Here is a 17,533-nt window from a genome sequence, read left to right as displayed (position 1 = left end):
ATTGTACCTAGAGGTGCAAAGGTACGCTAATAGGAGTGGGGAAATGTGAATAGAAATAACCAAGTTAAATATCTAGACAATGAAATACAATCAAAATTTGAGTTTTTATATATCTTCTAAATAATGTAAGAGGAGTTTAAATGTAAGAAGAAAGTTATACTAACATATATGTCCCATAACAATTGGAAATCCTTGCATGCATAAGATACATAGCATAGGACTTCAATTTCTTTGGGATTTTTTAAAATGGCATGAAATAAATTCTTGTAAGGAGGGGGAGGGGAAACCAAAGAGGAAATTAATTTGAGGACCACTGTTGGTAGGTTACAACCAATACCACCCTTTGTTCCTCCATATGGTATGTTAGCTACAACATTCTTCCATGTCATTAGTTGCGCTAAGGCATTTACCTCATATGGATAAACCTAAATACCCCAACGATAGATAGATTATTTATAACATTCTCTGAAATGATTGTTGAAAATTGGATGAGTTGCAAAAATGGCTATGATAATAGCTCAAATTACTACTATCTTAAAAAGGAAGTAAAATTCAAAATTTTCATTTTGCTTTATACTTCCCATATTGCTTCATGTTAAAACAATGAGTTAAACAAGAAGAAATCCACCTTTAGAATCAGAAAAAAGTATTGTAAACATATAAGTCTTCCACCATAGAAATTTCAATGCACACACAACCATATGTGTTTCCAAAACATCACACTAGAGATAGTGTAACATCAGGTAACTCAACCATAGACGTAGTTGCCTCGCTAGGAGAGACATAAAAGATCTGATATGCAAATATTGTCAATCATTAGCAGTTACTACATATAAGTGATCATAAAGTCACCTATGGATGGTAGTGTATCCATCCCTTCATGTGTCCTCTAGAATTGTCATGTTGTAATCTAAAGTCTACATATTAGGCTAAAGTTCCATTCATCTTTAGGAATGATGCACTCAACTCGAGGTCCAGTTTACAAATGAAAATCAGTCAAAATAATCACTTTAAAAACCCTCAAAATGTCAAAAGCAAGAAAATGAGCTAAGATAAGACAACAAAAAATTCCTTGATAGGAGATGCAAAGTCCAGAATTTCAAGCAATAAAAAACAGAGAGATGGAGAATACAATTCACAAGATACAAATATGTTCAGTTAACGAAAGAAAGGACAAATTCTATATCTGTTAACAAAATAAGAGTGTAGCATTGTGACAAGTATAACTTATAACTGTAATTATCACACTGAGGGATCTAAAGTTCAATCGATGAGTTGCAACACTCACATGGAATATTGTATATGGACCTCAACCACAACAAATGTACCCACAATACAAAACTAAGGTCTAAATTTCTATGGAAGCTCATTTGACAGTGGTTCCCTATTATGAAAAAGGATAAGATAATTTGTTAAGATCCATGCACTAATAGATAAGAAATTCAACTACGAAGTTGAAAATTTTGTCCTAAAAGGGATATTTAAAGAATATCTGACCCAAAGGAACCACATTAAGCTTAAGCTCCTCAGCCAAATCATTTCAAGTATTGTTTATGCTATGTTGCATATGCAACCCGATATAGCAATCAAAGTCTTGTAACTACCAATTGGCACATATAGCCATGAACTATCAAATCAAACCCACTCCTACAGAGCTAAAGAAGAAATATTTTATGCCCGATGAAGACCATGGATTTAGATGAATTGCAAATTCTCTTGATCTTATGAGAGACGAGTAAACCAAAGATATCAGACAGAGTGAAACTTTGTAACTTGTAACTGACATGAATTCTGTCCTAACACCATAGTTGCAGATATTTGAATATCCAGTGCAATAATTATGTAGCTCATAACTTAACATGAATTCACTTGAGCCTTAAATTTCTTTCATATGCATTTAACATGTGGAGTAAGTATGAGCTTTTCTGCAAAGTGCTTTAATCTAGTCAAAGGATGCCACAAGCACAAGAATTTAATTTGAAAAGCACATATAAAGACATGGAGTAATCGAAGAAATCATGAAAGGATGCAAACATAAACAAGTTTTATACCCTGGATAGCCTCTGAGATTGATGAGATTTTGACTTGCAATTTCTAACAGGACCTCAAAAGCTTCTGGCCATTCCATCCCGTCCACATATACCCAACTGTCCAATAATAAATTACGCTGAATTTTCTACCTTTGGGAAATGCCCCCAGATCCAAAAAGCATTGCTTCTCCTTATCACTAAGGATATCTATACTTGTTTCCAAACGATTAAGAAGAACGTCTTTGTGATCTTTTGAAAAAAGTTCATATTTGGAAAGTTGTAAAATTCCCAAACAGATTGGAGCTTACGGTGCAAATAACTTCCAATCACCTTGAGGGCAAGTGGTAAACCCTTGCACCCTGCTGCAACTTACAAACCTAGTACAAGTTAAACTTTTGTTATGCACAAATACAGAGTATTACGACTTTGCTAGAGTTATATCATACATAAATGCTCTTTTTGTTGAAAATATTGATATCAATTGCAAACTTAGTAATTTAGTAACATCAATAAGACTTAACTGACTTTGTGGTAGTCATGAAATGAACCTTTGCTATCAGAAATAAATTGGAATTTGATAACTAGTATGAGGGTGCACAACAACATTAGGATAGTGAAACAATTCGACTCCATGAGATTAAGAATAAATTGTTTAATTCATACATGTCTAACAAGATCCTCCTTTCATGTTGCTGGAATCAAAGTCTGACTAAAGGCCCAAAAACATAAAAGTGGCAGAGTCAGCTTCCTTCAACTCAGGCATGGCATACAGCCAGGTACCATCTATATGTGAAAAGGTGGAATTACATCTGGTTTTGATAATTGTCTTGTATCCTTCTGCTATAAACAACAAGTTTTCCAGATTTGATTTCAACCAAACATCATCCAAAACCACCAAAGTTGGTCGATGTGTACTTTCTGCAATTCGATTAAGATTATTCTGTAGTTGGTTGCGTGCATCCTCTATGCTCCAGAAACGAGGCCTATCACTACCAATTATGTGATCCCACATAGTCTCTAAAATCTCGAAAATGTCGTTTTCATTTCGATGAAGTTGTGAGATGGTAATGAAATGTATATTGTTTTGGAAGGTAGATGAAGATCACAAAGAGAATAAACCTTACAAACTAAGGTCATGAGAGCATAAAATGGAGCAATTTATTAAGAAAAAGGGCATTGGTGTTACCTTGGACTCCAATATTGTAGCATAATGCTGATGCAAGAGTGGTTTTGCTGCTCCCACCCATCCTTGTTATTTCAACGACATTAACATCCCTCTTCATGATAATTTGTTTGACATCATTGATAGGTTTATACAGACCCACGACTTTGTTTGGCATATCCGAGACTTGGGAGTTGAAGTTGTTGGAATGTTGAGTAGTTGTAGCCCATCAATGGGGGTTTGAGATAACTGAGTTGGGTTGATTGTTTGAAGGATGAGACGTTCCATTCGTTCGAATCACCAGCCAAGATAATGATTATAGCTATATTGTGGGCTCAAGAGATTATGTTTATCATCAATGGAGATCAAATAATCACCTAGGGATGTATGGGCTGCATTCTTTTTGTTGGAGTTGCACCCCACAAAGCAAAAATTTTTCATATTAGATGCCTTGGCTGAGGGACAATTATTCCGCCAAAATTACATAGGACCTTACAATTAGCCTCCGCCCTTTGAAGGCCATGTCATTCAATTGGGGCAGATATCACAGCAACAATGAACCCTAATAGATGGTTTAATACTACATCAGATTGGTTGGTCTTCCTTCTGTAATCTTGGCTTCCCATCTACAATATCTTCATTCTCTATTTTTTTGTCAATCTCACTCCTCACTTTGTGAGGCAATGCATAATCTAAACCTTTCACGAGATGTGTATGTTCAACATCACCTCCAAGATATTTGTTGTTCTCAATAGATATCCTATGTGCATCAACTATCCTTAAATCAACAGTCCCAGGTGGTGCAACAACATGAAGAGAACCCATATCTGTGGGCTCATAATCTGGATTTTGATCTTCCTGCCTTTCCTTGGCATGATCTGAGTACCTTAGCAGATCTGGTTGTTTTTTTTTTCTTCCTCTTTAGGTGTTCTTTCGATTTCTCCTAGACACAAAAAGGGGTTTCCATGACCATTCGCCTGGAATCAACATTAGAAAGGTTTCCGAGAGCATGGTTGCCACACTGCTGCTCTGGCCTCTCTTGTCCTTATCCTTGTCCTTGTATTGCTTTGGCAGAGCGACTGATGTCTATTTCGGCGACACGTTTTGCATAATAAGGGCTCTCGCTCCTGTCCCTCTTGCCATTGCTCACATCTTTGAACTCTGCCATGAGCTTGTCCCATTTTTCTTTGCACAACTTCCCATCCCGCTTAATGCCCTCCACCGCCAAAATCTCAACAAGCTCTTTGCACATCATGGCCCACCGAGCTAACTTGGAAAATTTCAACTCCATCTCTGCCCTAAACTTAATTAGTCGCAAAACCCTCAGCTCTGCATATCATATCATGGCATTGGCAATATGACTAAGGTGATAGGGTTAGTATTGGAGGCTCACATGCTTAAGCTTGGGAATGGAGGTCGAGTTCGACAGGTTACTCCAGACCAGGAAAATGGAGAATGGAACCTATTGAGTAGCCATGTTTTTTATGGAAAATGGATTGAAAGATGGGGTTTCGAACACCTCCTATGGAGTAAGCCTTCGCCACAACTATTCAACATGCTGCAAATGCTCAAATTGGAGTGAACATGAATCAAACTCCCCTTGTTGGTTTGTTTCTTCGATTGGTTGCTCTTTCGGCCTCTCCATCCTCATCATCCAACCAGTTAGTCTGTCCTCGAGGGCATTCTTTCGAATTCTCTTAGACACGACGAGGGTTTCGATGACCATTCGCCTGAAATCAACATTAGAAAGGTTTCCAAGAGCATGGCTGCCACATTGTTGCTCTGGTCTCTCTTGTACCTGTCCTCGGGAAAACAGGCAGGTATGGCGTGAAATCAGCATTAGAAAGGTTTCCGAGAGCATGTCTTTCGCATTGGTGCTCTGGTCTCTCTTGTCCATGTCCTTGGAGAAACAGGCTAAGTATGGAGTTGGCAAATGTCATTGGAGAAATAGGCAAGCATGCCCAAACTCCCGGGTATGGCATAAGCAGAAGGAAATAGTCTAGATGACAAATTTTAATTAGTTGAAGAGGCAAACAAATGGTGAAATTTAATTAGTTGGAAGGGCGAAAATCAAGCTCTCCCATTGATTTGGGGTGAACAGTGTTTTCCAACCCCAAGCTTTCCCATCCCAAGATTGCCCACCGCAAGCCAACAAAAAAAATGCCTATGGCATAAATATAGTATCTTGGTTTTCCGCAGAGGAATAGAGTGCCACGATGTCCTTCAACCATTTGGTATTCCAAGCCCTATACCTGTCACTATTGTTCAATCATTCAGTATGCCTGCGTGTATACGTGTAGCTCTTGAGGTCTAGATTGTTCTCTCATAGGGTTCCTCGAGGCTCCCTAATCCATGGAATTCAATCTTGGAGTGGTGGCTTCAAAGCTGTTGCTTTTCGGATGTTTCCTCCATTCCTACTATTGGAACTACTACACACCTACATGCAGACTCTTAGTTAGAGCATGGGACTGCATGCAAGATTCCTTTTGCATGTTGGAACTACTACACACCTACATGTGGACTCTTAGTTAGAGCATGGGATTGCATGCAAGATTGCTTTTGCATGATTTACTCCTTGATTTGCTTCTTCTTTAACTCCGAAACTGACTACTTATCTCCGGAACTTGTTGTACGTGTTGATTCTTCTCATTGATCACCACTATAGTGCATTACCTTGGGATCTTCACCCAGTGATGCTATATCATGAGCATTGTAACATATTTTCGAATGTATCATTCTTTTCTTCTTTCGATTTTCTTTTAGTGTTTTTGCTCTGCAAAGTTGTGTGTTCAACCTTTACTAGCTAGATTCATCTGTGCAAGTTTTCTAACACATTTACATGGTATCAGAGCCCACAGGTTGCTAGATAAAAGGCGCACCAGTACTTTATTTTGCAAGTATTACAACTTGGAGATCGAAGATTGACAGAAAAATGGAGTTTCCCAAAGCATCGATCCTAACACCGTAAAACTATCATGAATGGAAGGACCAAATGGCTCGATACCTTCATCATAAAGGGTTGTACAGGATTACCATGGCTACAGAAGTGGAACCCACTTCAGCCATAGAGAAATCCAAGTACCTCAACCATATGGATGAGGCCCACGGATCCATATGCATGTGCATCTCTCCAGAGTTGCAGTTTCATCTATCTCCCTGCAATACTCCCAATGAGATTTGGAAAAAGGTTGAAGATCTCTACGGGAAACAGGATGAGATGAAAGGACATCTGCTCGAAGTGGAGCTGCTATCATTGGATCCATGGAACTATGACAGAATTCAATACTTCTTCACCAAATATAATGATCTATTGCTGCAACTCAAAGGTTGTGGAATTGACAAATCCAAGGACGAGAGTCGCCAAGTTCTCTCTATTATGTCAAAGCTCGGACCGGAATACTCCGTCTTTGTGTCTACATTTCATTTAGTAAGGCTCACAACAGGTAAATCCTACACTATGCCTTCTCTCAAAGAATTTATGGAGTCCCTTATTTTTAGTAGGATAAACTCATTGGCATGGGGAAATCAAACCTCCAAAAGCACATGCACTTGCTGTGCATGATGGTAACCACATTAAAAATCACAGATCTGATTCAAATCAGATAAATCAACAGCAAAAAAGACAAAGGAAAAGCACATTCCCATCCAAAGAAGGAAGGGTACACCAAGCCCTTCAATGACTCCTCCGGCTCGAGAAATGAGAAAGGGAAGAAAGGAAACAGATGCACCTACTGTCAAAGAGGATTCCATCCAGGATCCTCTTGCATGAAGAAACAAATTGACCAAATGGCAGAAATCCTTCAGAAGCACAACCTTGGGGACCACATCCCTCAGGGCGCCAAGAAGAAAACTGAGGATCCGCCACACGGGAAAGGTAACAATTTTCATGCTTTAGTTGCAAATAATTCTTCTCCTGATGCATGGATTATAGATTCTGGTGCATCACATCATATGGCTGCTACAAAGGAAGTCTATTCCTCTTTGGATGCATGCAAAGGACCTCCCATCCTCATGGGAGATGACTCACCTATTGAGGTCACTGGAAAAGGTAGAGTGGAACTTTTACACGGAAGCTTTGAAGATGTGCTTCATGTTCCAAAACTTTCGGTAAACCTGCTTTCAATTTATCAAATCACTCATTCTGGCACCAGAAAAAGAGTGGAATTCACTCCAGATGTAGTGAACATATATGATCTACATAGCAGCGCCAAAATTGCAACTGGTGAGGTAAACAATGGAGCCAGACTGTATACATTTTCTGAATTTATTGAATCTGAATCCTCCTTATTGCTTACACATGCTGATGATAGTAGTAGGCTTTGGCACAAGAGGTTTGGTCACTTAAATTACAAGTATATGCAGCAGCTAAGCAAGAATGATATGGTGGAAGACTTGCCAAATATCAGTTTCTCCAAAGGAGTTTGTGAAGGGTGTGTTCTTGGCAAACATCCTAGAGAAAAGTTTGACACCGACAAGACTCACAAAGCATCCTCTCCTCTCGATCTGATCCATAGTGATCTCATGGGACCTTTTACTCATTCTTCCATCAACAAAGCAAGGTATGTGCTTACATTTATTGATGATTTCTCACGGTATACTTGGGTGTATCTTCTCAGGAACAAATCTGAAGTTTTTGAGCACTTTGAAGATTTCAAAGCACTAGTTAAGACACAGTCAGAGAGAAAGATCAAAGCCCTCCGTACAGACAATGGGGGGGAATATGTTAACACAACACTTCGGAACCTTTGCCTTCAGTCCGACATACAGTTGCAGTACATAGTTCCATACACTCCGCAGTAGAATGGAGTCGCTGAGAGAAAGAACCGATCTCTCAAAGAGATGGCTTCCTGCATGTTGCATGCCAAGTCACTGCCTCATAAGCTCTGGGCCGAAGCACTTAATTGTGCTAACTACATCCAAAATAGATCTCCTCATAGGTCCGTCAAGGATCAGACCCCCTTTGAGGCTTGGAGCGGCACTAAACCAGAGGTCACTCACCTTCGTGTTTTCGGCTCTCGAGCATGGGCCTGGATCCCCTCTGGAAAGAGGAAAGCTCTTGATCCACAGAGCATTGAATGCATCTTTGTTGGATACCCTGATGGTGTGAAGGGATATCGACTCCTGATTCCCTCTACGGACAAGCTCATCGTTGAGTGAAGTGTCAAATTTGAGGAAAGTCTCTTGCGTGCACCTCAAGCACCGCATGTAGACACTTTTTATCTACCTCATGTCCGAGATGATGACTCAATGCACTCAGATGCAGATACAGATCATGCAGATGCCGAGGAAGAGCATGCAGATGCAAAGATAGAGTCCTCAGATACAAATCTAGTGCATGCAAATGATGATCCACATCCAAGCCCAGATCGGGTTTCCAACACTGAATCATATTCCCCTGTCAGAAATCAGAGAACAAGGAGCTTACATGAGATATATGCACAAGACCAACCAGCTGCTAGAAATGGTCTTGTGGGGGATAATTCTGATCTGCAGAGGACTAGCTCAGAGTTTATTGAGCCTGCTCTTGTCCTCACTGCCACTGAACCATTGCCCTCCTGGCATTGTCATTTTGTTCAGTCTCTGATCCACACTCTTATGATGAGGCTGCTGGGCATCCATATTGGGAGTCCGCCATGGAGGAGGAGTATAACTCCCTCCTCGAGAACCAGACTTGGGATCTGGTCCCCCTTCCTTCAGGAAGGAAACTTGTCCGATGCAAATGGGTCTACAGGACCAAGAGTGCTGCATATGGGCAAATCACCAGACGGAATGCAAGGCTAGTAGCCAAAGGCTTCCAACAAGTGCATGGCATTGATGATGACGAGACCTTTGCTCCAGTAGCAAAGATGGATTCCATACACCTTACACTTGCCATTGCGGCTGCCCAGCGGTGGGAAGTACATCAGATGGATGTAAAGAATGCCTTTCTTCACGGAGACCTATCTGAGGAGATCTACCTGGAGCAGCCACATGGTTTCATTCAGGATTTATCTTTGGTCTGCAGACTGAAGAAATCTCTCTACAGCCTTAAGCAGGCCCCGAGAGCTTGGTACACGAAGATGGATTCTTTTCTCTTATCACAAAACTTTGAAAGATGTAAGTCTGATCTGAATGTTTACATGTTTAGGACACATGATTCTCTTCTTATCTTAGTTCTGTATGTAGATGATCTCCTAATCACTAGCAGCTCGGCTTCAGCCATTGCTACAGTCAAGAGGGCCTTGCATGATAGGTTCTTGATGACGGACATGGGTCCATTACACTTCTTTCTTGGTCTTGAGATCAACCAGAATGCCACAGGCATCAAACTCTCTCAGGCTAAGTATGCATGGGATCTCCTTGAGAGATTTCGCATGACTGACTGCAAGCCAGCACCGACTCCTTTTCTGTCTGGGGTCCGCCTTGAGGATGGAGGTGACACTCCATTAGTTGACAGCACTCTCTACCGACAGCTAGTGGGGAGCTTATTGTACCTCACCCACTCCAGACCAGATCTCTCATATGCAGTAGGGGCAGTTTCCAGATACATGCAAGAGCCGCATGAGCTACACTAGAATGCTACCAAGCGCATCCTCCGATATGTGCAGGGCACCATCACCTTTGGGATTCACTATGCAACAGGCATTGCATTGAATTTCCTTGGCTTCACAGATTCTGAGTGGGCGAGAGACAAGATTGATCGCAAGTCCACCTTTGGAAATTCACTCAGTCTAGGATCTGGCCCTATTTGTTGGTCGAGCAAGAAGCAGGCTGCTATTGCTCTCTCTTCAGCTGAGGCTGAGTACCGAGGAGTAGTCAACATCACTATTCAGGCTCTGTGGCTACAGCACTTCCTCACTGAGTTGGGCGTCCAGTTCCACCAGCCCATTGTCATCTGGTGTGACAACCAGAGCACTCTCAAATTTTGCAGGGATCCAGTACAGCGACAGCGGACGAAGCACATAGAGATCCATATGCACTACATCAGAGACTTAGTACATGATCGGGTCATTGATTTGCAGTTCTGTCCTTCAACAGAACAGACTGCAGACATCTTCACCAAGACATTCACTGAGCAGAAGTTTCGCTCTTTGCGCGATCGTCTTGGAGTGAAGGACACGATTGCTTAGCAACTGTATTTTTCTTCCTCTTTTCTTTTGATTACATTGTATTTTGAGGGGGGTTTTCCCACGAGGATTTCCCTCTTTCCTCAATTTTAGTACAAGTTGCATTATATTTTGGGTGACCTTTGGCCTTAGTTTCCAGGGCCCATTTTCTATTTTTCCCCATAGTGGTGTTCAGGGGGGGTGTTGGAACTACTACACACCTACATGCAAACTCTTAGTTAGAGCAAGGGACTGCATGCAAGATTCCTTTTGCATGTTGGAACTACTACACACCTACATGCGGACTCTTAGTTAGAGCATGGGATTGCATGCAAGATTCCTTTTGCATGATTTACTCCTTGATTTGCTCCTTCTTTAACTCCGCAACTGACTAGTTATCTCCGGAACTTGTTGTAGGTGTTGAGTCTTCTCATTGATCACCACTATAGTGCATTACCTTGGGATCTTCACCCAGTGATGCTATATCATGAGAATTGTAACATATTTTTGAATGTATCATTCTTTTCTTCTTTCGATTTTTTTTTAGTGTTTTTGCTCTGCAAAGCTGTGTGTTCAACATTTACTAGCTAGATTCATCTGTGCAGGTTTTCTAACACATTTACACCTACCACCACCACGCAGATGAAATGAGAGACGCCCATGTTTTCCAGAAATGCAACTCAAAGATTGTCACAATGATATTCAATGATTTCAATAAAGCCACAACGCAGATATAGAATAAAAGATGGAACGTCGTGGTTTCATTTATTGAGATACATTCAGCAATGACTCGTGACTAGAATGAATGATTAATATGATCATATTTCAGACCAATAATTTCCTTCTCCATCACCTGATAGCAAAACAACAATACTAAACTCAACTAATACTTCAAGCAAGAACGCCAAAATGTATTTCATGACAGCATCTATCTGTCGTGACGGACTGACTACCATGGAGTTTGATTAAGAATGATTAGTAGTAGAGTTTAGGCTTCTTTTATAACGAAGGCAAATGAATAAAATCTGATTATAAGTTCGAAGGTTTTAAATATAAGTCTAGCTTGCACGTCAGTGTCTGGTTCTGTCTTCCACTCGGACACGATAGTCTGTTTGGAAATGGAAATTAGTGTTACCTATCAGAAATGGAGAAAACGCCTGACTTTTCCACCCTCAGTTTATACCACATATGACGGTGTCCAAATTCTGGTTGCTTCTCAAGCAAGCAACATGTTCCGTATTTATGTGCGCTACCTTGTTCAAAGAACACACCCTGCCTCCAAAAGCTTAAAACGATGTATATATAATAAACGGTTCAATGCTCTGTCCAAACATTCAAACAAGATGTTCCCAAAACCAAATAAAGATTATATATTATTATCCGTATTTATGTGCGCTACCTTGTTCAAAGAACACACCCTGCCTCCAAAAACTTAAAACGATGTATATATAATAAACGGTTCAGTGCTATGTCCAAACATTCAAACAAGGTATTCCCAAAACCAAATAGATATTATCTATTATTATATATTTTTGAGGTAAAGAAGCTTTCATAACAATAATTTATTTATTTGATTATAAAACGTTTTCCGTCCCAGCTAGCGATCAAATTTGAACACGCCAGAGCCTTTCAAAGGTCCTCTGGGACGTCACGTTTTCCGTCCCAGGTAGCGATCAAATTTGAACACGAGCCTTCAAAAGGTCCCCTGGCACGTCGCAAAAGTATGGAGAAAATTTTATTAGTAAAAAAAAATTAAAATTTGAATTTTTCCATTTTAAAAAAAATGGAATAATATTATAATATTTTTAAGAAGTGCTGTCAAGTTGTCAACCCTTTTTTTAAATTTCATTTTTTCTGAAATCTGAACTTTGGGAATTCCAATTTCCAATTGTGAGTCTATCACAAATTACAATGGCTGAACTTGTGAATTTCATTTCTCAATTGATGTTAAAACTTAAATCCCATTTCAGAAACTGTAGTTTCTGAGTTGCTCCCATTTCAAAAACAACAATTTCCTTTAGAGTTTCTTTTTCTATTTGTGCATATGATTCAAGTTCTTACATTAATTATTATGTCACAATTACCATTTGATACCATAACATTTGGCAGTTGCGATTGAGAGCGACTAGATGTCAATATGGGCCATGTATTAAGTCTATAATTTCATTGGGTTGTGCTTGCAGGCTGCCCCTAAAGCAAGGTTTGACGACGATTTACACTGGAGAGGAGCGTAGATTCATCATTTAGCAGACGCCTGTCAAGCAAGGTTTAAGCACAATTTATGCTTGGAGAGGAGTGCATTCAACAAACTTCATAACGTACTGGATTTGTTTGCGGATTCCCAAATTCCTGAGTGTGTTTTCATATTCCCAATTTCTCAGTGAGTTACTTATATGAGTGTTAGTAAATCTGCTAGTGACTTAGAGGCAGGATATTATCTCAACAAGCATTGATTCTAATATATCTTCTCAGCTTAGCGTTCAGGAAAATTTCTACTACCACATATTTGCAATCTGCCAAAAATAAAACTTTAACAACTCCTTTCCATACCATTGTGTCCACTGCAATAGTCCAAAATGTGATCTCTTGTTCTACTAATTTCTCACCTAGTACTTTTCAACATAACAACCATGAGTGCCAAATTTTTTTTCGTATCTAGCATGAATATACCCCTTATGTCTTTGAGATGTTAGTGTTGAACAACTCATGACCTGAGCATGTCTCTGTTTTATTTTCCAAAAAGGGCATCTCAGTGTCCCTTCTATATTCTTATAATATGGAGGCCCTCCATGAGTTCATGATAACGTTTCTTTTCACATTCTCTAATCTCAAAACCTCTCATGTCATATTCACTATCACCGTAAAAGTATTCCACTGCAAAGCTGTACTCAAAACTACAAGGAAGGTTACAACAATGACTAGTTGTTGACCAAAAAAATTGAATTAAGCAAACAACTTGAAGCTATTGAAAGACAGTAACGATATGTTTGGTCGATTTGCTGGTGTAGACTCGGATATAACCCAGCATCGTTGGATGAGTCAGCATGAGGAACCATTGCTTTACTCGGTATTTGTGATCAATACTCTTAATTTTCTCTGTTGGAATGCTTGAAAATACAACATAGTTTATATTTGACTCTTGCATGGGAGTACTATCATCCCCAAAAGGACATAATTTCCATAAAACCTTGTTCATTGAATTCAACTAGAAACTTTTTCATAATCTCTTCATTTCCATGGCAGTTGTGTTATGACATTGAAGGAGTAGTTATATTCCTGACTTTATTCTGCAAACCCTTTGATGTGTTCTTGATCTCCTTGCTCCAAAGATCTTTCCATGACAATGCTCTTTATTTTTTTCATGACTCAAGATTTATCAATAAGGATACAGTAACACCCTTAAAACCAATATGCCTTAAGATGCCTTTCTTCTTTGTCAAGCCCACATATTTTCATTAGTCATGCCATAAGAGGTGACTGCAAATGTGGTATTGACGTAGCCCTTGTCGTTGACATTAAAGAAGCTAGCAAGTATCTATAGTCTTGATCCCTTGTGTAATGAAGCTTAGTTTCTATTTTTCACCTTTCTCAGTGGCTTGGAGGCAAGATATTACCTCAACAAGCATTGATTCTAATATGTCTTCTTAACCTAGCATTCAGGAGAATTTCTGCTGCCACATATTTGCAATCTGCCAAAAGTAAAACTGTAATAGCTCCTTTCCATACCATTATGTCCACTGCAATAGTAAAAAATGTGATCTCTTGTTCTACTAATTTCTCACCAAGTACTTTTCAACATAACAGCCATGAGTGCCAGAAAATTTTTCGTATCTAGCATGAATATACCCCTTATGTCTTTGAGATGTTAGTGTTGAACAACTCATGACCTGAGCATGCCTCTGTTTTATTTTACAAAAAGGGCATCTCAATGTCCCATCTATATTATTATAATATGGAGGCCCTCCATGAGTTCATGATAACATTTCTTTTCACAATCTCTAATCTCAAAACCTCTCATGTCATATTCACTATCACCATAAAAGTATTCCACTACAAAACTGTACTCAAAACTACAAGGAAGGTTACATCAATGGCTAGTTGTTGACCAAAAAAATTGAATTAAGCAGATAACTTGAAGTTATTGAAAGACAGTAAGGATATGTTTGGTCGATTTGCTGGTGTAGACTTGGATATAACCCAACATCGTTGGATGATTCAGCATGAGGAATCATTGCTTTATCCGGTATATCAGGATCAATGTTCTTAATTTTCTCTGTTGGAAAGTATGAAAATACAATAGAGTTTCTATTTGACTCTTGCATGAGAGTACTATCATCCCCACAAGGACATAATGTCCTTCAATAAAACCTTGTTCATTGAATTCAGCTAGAAACTTTTTCATAATCTCTTCAATTCCATGGCAGTTGTGTTATGACATTCAAGGAGTAGTTATATTCCTAACTTTATTCTGCAAACCCTTTGATGTGTTCTCGATCTCCTTGCTCCAAAGATCTTTCCATGACAACGCTCTTTATTTTTTTCATGATTCGAGAGTTGTCAATAAGGATACAGTAACATCCTTAAAACTAATCTGCCTCAAGATGCCTTTCTTCTTTGTCAAGCCCACATATTTTCATTAGTCATGCCATAAGAGGTGACTACAAATGTGAACCCTATACAATACAGTAATAATTTCTTAGTAGAATACTCTAAAATTGCATGGCATGGTTTGAACTTTGAACCTTTTTCCATTGTATATTTACATTATTTTTCTCTGTCATGGTTATGATATGAGGCTACTGACAGTAGACTGTACAAACACAAACACAAGTCGATACAAACACAAGTCGATGCAAACCTCACAGCTAGATTAAGTTGTGTATGTAGGATGTGTAAAGGTATGTGCTAACTACAAAATCCCATATTCTCAAATGTAATGAAAAAGGCCATGGAGGTTCTGACATAAGATGTGTTTCAGTTCTTCAAAATGAGTTAGAAACGGAATCCACTCTGTCACCTATTAGAATTAGAAATAGATAAAGGGTAACATCAAACTCTTTTTTAATATCTGCATATCATTATTTGAATAAGCAAACACAATACTAAAATCTTCAGGAAATTGACTACTACAATCTATAAGGATCTCAAAACAAGATGAGGCCTTTGTTGAAACATACAAAAAGACAAATGGAAGAATCCATTTTCAGTAAGCCCAAACATTGTAAATGTTAAAACATAACAATATTAAGTGTATATCAAGACTACAAAATGAACACTATATAATACAGTAAAAATTTCTAGGTAGTAGAATACTCTGAAATTGTATGGCATGGTTTGAACTTTGAACCTTTTTCGATTGTATATTTATATTATTTTTCTCTGTCATGGTTATGATATAAGTTGCTCAGAGCAGACTGTACAAACACAAACACAAGTGGATGCAAACCTCACTGAATGTGCATTGCGATTAATGTGGAAAGAACTTCTAGGAAGGGCCACATATTGACACAGAGGCATTAAACCTTTGGATGCAATGTGCATTGCACTGAAAAGAAGTACAATGTATCCTTCACTTCCGCACAGGTGCAAATATAAGAATTTAATGTGAGGATAACAAGGATTCTACTAAATGGAATATGTGAAAGCTTTGATATAAAACAAACTTAAAAGAGAAATAATTTCATAGGAAGCTCCCACCAATTTAAGCATCTAATGTGAGGATAACAAGGATTCTACTAAATGGAATATGTAAAAGCTTTGACAGAAAACAAGCCTCAAAGAGCAATAATTTCACAGGCAACTCCCACCAATTTAGGAGATGCTTAAGAATATCAAAACAATTTTCATGAGATGAATCCATACAACCTTTTCTTGAGTTCATTAATGGATAGACTATTGAAATACATGAAGACTTATCTAGTTCTGCAATCTCATTAAAAATATGGAATTACAAAAGCATGTAGTTTTCATGTTGAAAAATATTGCTCAAGTAGTACATTAAAGTCAAAATACTTCAACTACTGAAATAATATACATACTTGCAATTGGAAGAGTATAAATCTTTTGCAATTGACATCTCTAGAAACTAAAATGTACAACTTGCATCATTTGATGCCACTGCATTATCCCTTATTGCATTGTAGTCACTGCATTATCCTTTATTGCATTGCAGTCACTATTTGCTAGCATAGCAGATGTGTTTTGTTTCAAACTCCTTGAAGCAATGCTATTTTCGGCCAAATCCTCTCTAAGACTCTCCAACATAGTTGACACATCTCTCATAGTTGGACGTTCTGTAGGTGACATTTTTTAGCATGACAAACCAACATGCAGTAAAGAAAGTATGCATTTATGTGCATCATTTTCTCTTATTTCATCTCCATCAATTTTTCTCAAGAGATCATTGTCAATTACCTCCTTCACTCTATTTGGAAATGCTAAGTTCACCCACTTATGCAAGTTCAAGTCTCCTACAAACATGTCACTAGTTGGCCTTTTTCTAGTAAGCATTTCCAATAATAAAATTCCATAGCTATAAACATCCCCTTGAGTGGAAACCCTCTCACCCAATCCATACTCTGCATTCAAGAGAACCTTGATCAAAATTTACTCACAAATCCATTCAAGATTGTTGTGAAGAAAATACAAATAAAAATAATGTTTTAAAAACTCCATACCTGAGGAATGTAACCCATGGATCCTTTTAAAGCAACTGTTGAAGTAAGTGAATCACTGGAGGTTGCACCAATTAATTTTGCAATCCCAAAATCTGTTACATGGCCAACCATGTCTTCATCCAACAACACATTGCTTGGTTTTATATCACAATGCACTACTTGCACAAAAGAATCATGATGAAGATATTCCATGGCATGGGCCACATCTATAGCAATATCCAATCGTGTTCTCAATCCCAATTCACACACATCCTCATCATTGTTGTCATCTTTATTAGGATACAAATGCTTCTCTAAGCTTCCATTACACATAAACTTGAACACTAAAGCTTTGAAATGGAGGTTGGAACATGAGGTTATGATTCTCACAAGATTTCGATGTCGAACCTTTTGCAAGGCATTACACTCTGTTTTAAAACTCTTCACAACTTGGTCATTTTGCAAATGGAAAATCTTCACAGCAACAAGTGTGTCATCACTCAAAATTCCTTTATACACTGATCCAAAATTGCCCCTCCCCAACAAGTTTTCCTCAATGAATCCATTGGTTGCTCTAAAAAGCTCTTGATATGATATCAT

At 38.6% G+C, this 17,533-nt stretch overlaps 1 pseudogene; it reads right to left on the bottom strand.

Annotated features, from left to right (window-relative positions):
- Nucleotides 1-2,687: 2,687 nt before the first annotated feature.
- LOC149250081 (putative disease resistance protein At4g33300) lies at nucleotides 2,688-3,489 on the bottom strand (annotated as a pseudogene).
- Nucleotides 3,490-17,533: the final 14,044 nt, after the last annotated feature.

The sequence above is a fragment of the Pinus tabuliformis genome, chromosome 7, assembly GCF_031772625.1.
Source record: "Pinus tabuliformis cultivar Carrire ecotype Pingquan chromosome 7, CPIR1, whole genome shotgun sequence".
In the NCBI taxonomy this organism is placed as follows: Eukaryota; Viridiplantae; Streptophyta; class Pinopsida; order Pinales; family Pinaceae; genus Pinus; species Pinus tabuliformis.
Note: the sequence above shows the minus strand (reverse complement) of the source record. Positions and strands in the feature narration are given on the sequence as shown.